This window comes from Saccostrea cucullata, unplaced genomic scaffold, assembly GCF_032062105.1.
Source record: "Saccostrea cucullata isolate Sc308-1 unplaced genomic scaffold, CSIRO_AGI_Scuc_v1 ctg1892, whole genome shotgun sequence".
NCBI lineage: Eukaryota > Metazoa > Mollusca > Bivalvia > Ostreida > Ostreidae > Saccostrea > Saccostrea cuccullata.
The window spans coordinates 8,455-11,702 of NW_026923828.1; the positions used below are offsets into that span (position 1 = coordinate 8,455).

At 29.5% G+C, this 3,248-nt stretch overlaps 1 long non-coding RNA gene across 1 annotated transcript; it reads left to right on the top strand.

Annotated features, from left to right (window-relative positions):
* Window positions 1-2,708: 2,708 nt before the first annotated feature.
* On the top strand, window positions 2,709-2,976 carry LOC134264995 (uncharacterized). Its single transcript, XR_009991670.1, has 2 exons — window positions 2,709-2,822; window positions 2,909-2,976. It is a non-coding gene; the product is annotated as an uncharacterized LOC134264995 (long non-coding RNA).
* Window positions 2,977-3,248: the final 272 nt, after the last annotated feature.

Sequence of the window (3,248 nt, forward strand, 5' to 3'; positions counted from 1 at the left end):
TTTTCCGTGGTGTTAATCACATAGTCGATATTAATATTTATTGGAATACAATAACTATTTATGTAGCTATTAATACAGTGATCTGTTTCTCTCAATCTACATACCCATGAGGCTTTAAGCGCTCTAAACTTAGACTCAATATCAATTATCCCTAACCCACCGTCCTTAATATGACCAACCATTGTGTTTCTTTTAATCGATATGTTTTATTCCTTATGAAATTGAATATTAGTTTATTAATATTTTTAATATAATTTTCATTGGGTGTTTCTAAAACATTTGCTAGATAAATTAGTTTTGAAAGCGCTTAAGAGTTTATTACGGTACATTTCCCAAATAATGTCAGTTTCTTCTTTTCCATGATTCGAATAGAGTCTCTATTTCATGATAGACTTTCATCCAATTCTTATTATAGCATTCTAGTTTATCATGACCTATATAAATGCCTAGACACTTTACTGCCTCATTTGTAATCATAATGCCCCCTATTTCTCTGAAGAGATTTTTTAAAGGACCAAGAAGAATACATTCAGTTTTATTAATGTTTACTTTAGAACCTGCATGAAGACAAAAATGTTTATAGTTTCCAAAACTTGATTCAGAGATTCAATATTTTTTAATGCCAGTGTCATGTCATCTGCATGTTGTAAATTTTTTACTTCTTTCTCCATATAATCTACTTTAAAGCCTTCTATATTCTTGTTTTCTTTAATCTTTATGGACAAAATTTCCGCTACAAAAAGATAAAGAATTGCTGATATTGGACAGCCTTGCCTGATCCCTCTTTTCATTTTACATGTTTTTGAAATCCATCCATTATTATTTAGTCTAAATATCGGGTTATGATATAAGGTTTTTATCCACTTTAAAAAGTTCGACCGAAATTAAATTTTCTAAAGTTTTGAATAAAAAACTCCATTCAACTGAATCGAAGGCCTTTTCAAAATCTAAAAATAGTAAAATGCCTTCTTTGTTATAATTTTTCACAATAATCAAAGATATCTAGTATAAAGCGGGCATTCATTCCTATATATCGGCCTTTTATATATGCTGTTTGTTCAAAACCTATTTGCTTGTGGATCATACTCTGTAATCTACGTGCAAAAATAAAGGCTATAATTTTATAATCCGTATTGGTAAGACTGATTGGTCTATAGTTTTTTAGAAGATTTTTTTCTCCTTTTTTGTGTATAAGAGAAATAACAGCGAGTCTTTGAGAAAAGGTCATTTCTTCATTCAAAAAGATTTCTTTTAACATTTCATAAAATAAAGGGGATAAATGATCCCAAAAACATTGGTAAAATTCACTTGGTATTCCGTCCAGACCAGGGGCTTTATTTAATTTCATATTCATAACTGTTTCCTTACATTCAAATATTGAGGGGAAGACATCACAACTATCTCTATCCTTATCAGAAAGTTTATTTACATTACATCCGTTTAAATATAGGTCAATATCATCATTCGGCACTAACTTTGAAGTATAAAGATTTTCATAGAAGTCGCACATTGCACCTAGTATATCGTCATCATCGCTAAGCACATCATTGTCTTTTAAAATTTCATGTATGATATTTTTTGTTTGATGTCTTTTCTCTAAACTTAGAAAATATTTTGTATTTTTTTCACCATCACTAACCCATTTTGCCCTAGATCGGATTTGTGCCCCTCTAGCTTTTTTATCGTATAAATTACTTAATTGATTTTCAAGAATGCGTTTTTTATTCATGTCTATTAAATTATGAGGCGAACTTTCAATTTCATTAATTTTTTTTTCAATTCGAGATATTAATTGTTTATAAGTTTTTTGTCGTTTTATAGAAAAAGCTATTGAAAAACCCTTGATCGTCCGTTTTAGGAACTGCCATTTTTCAATTGACGTGCCTTCTTTTTTACTTATATCTTTTATCAAATTGTTAATTTGGGATTTATATTCTTTACTCTCTAGAAGTGAAGTATTAAGTTTCCAGTATCCCTTTCCCCGCTCATTATTATGTATTAAAAAATCAAATTTTAATATTCTATGGTCTGACATTCTAATGCCGTTATTATGTGTACCGGGGATTCTACGTATACAAAGTTGTCTTATTTTCGTTTAAAGAGTTGAACTAATAAAAATGAAATCAATGCGACTCTTCGGGATGTTATTTGCATCACACCGTAATATCCATTAAGGTTTACATATTTTTCTTCCATAGATCTGTCAATTCTATATTTCTTAGGATTTCTATCAAAAGCTTTGAACTCTTATCATTATTGATACCGTCTATATGGCAATTAAAGTCTCCACATAAAATTATATTACTTAAATTGGCTGAATTGTTCATAATAAATCTTTTCATTCCTTTAAAAAAGTCAATCCTAGATGTTTCCTTGTTTGGCGCATAAATGTTAATCAAACTATAAGTATCATCGCCTATTTTTATATTAGCTATTAATTTTCTGCCATCATTACTCTTATGTATACTTATCACATCTATTTCTAACCCTTTTCTAAATAGAATAGACACCCCTCTGCTAAAAGAAGAGTCGGAGAAACAATGTATAGACTTTCCATTCCAAGTACAATCATATTGAAAGACATTTTTTTTTCAAAAAAATTATTTAAGTTGTTTATTGCTAGAAACCTGGATGATACTCAAATGAAATCCCTCATTGCGATGATCGAAATTCTGTATAATTTACTTTGATTTTATAATATTTATTTAAATAAGGACATTGCTTGGTGACGACTGGGAATGGAGCCTTAGATCAAATCAGTTGTCATCAATTTAAAACTGGTTGTCCAGTAGAAAATTTCAGAGGAACTGACCTATACAAATGTATGTATTTCAATTTTTTTTTTTGCACCAAATTTCGAATGGTATCTTGTTCATTCGGGATTATGATTTCCTCTTTTTTTGTTTAGTTTCAGATTGCAGTAGAATCAACACAGAAAAGCAATGTTTTTATGCTGATCCATCATGTCAAAACACGTAAGCTTTAATTTGGATTTCTTTTCTTTTTTGGTCATTATTGTTTCCAAAACTTTTTTGAGACAATATTTTTTTATTGTCAAATTATTACTTCTTCAATTTTCTCTTAATAAGGAATATTGATATATGAATATGTTAAATATATCGAGATAAAGAACAATATTGATAATCAAATATCCATTAAACAATACAAATCAGAACAAGGCAAATACAGACCTCAAAACATCAGAGGCGAGATCAGGTGCCCTAAACCTGTGAGCATCCCGACCAGTT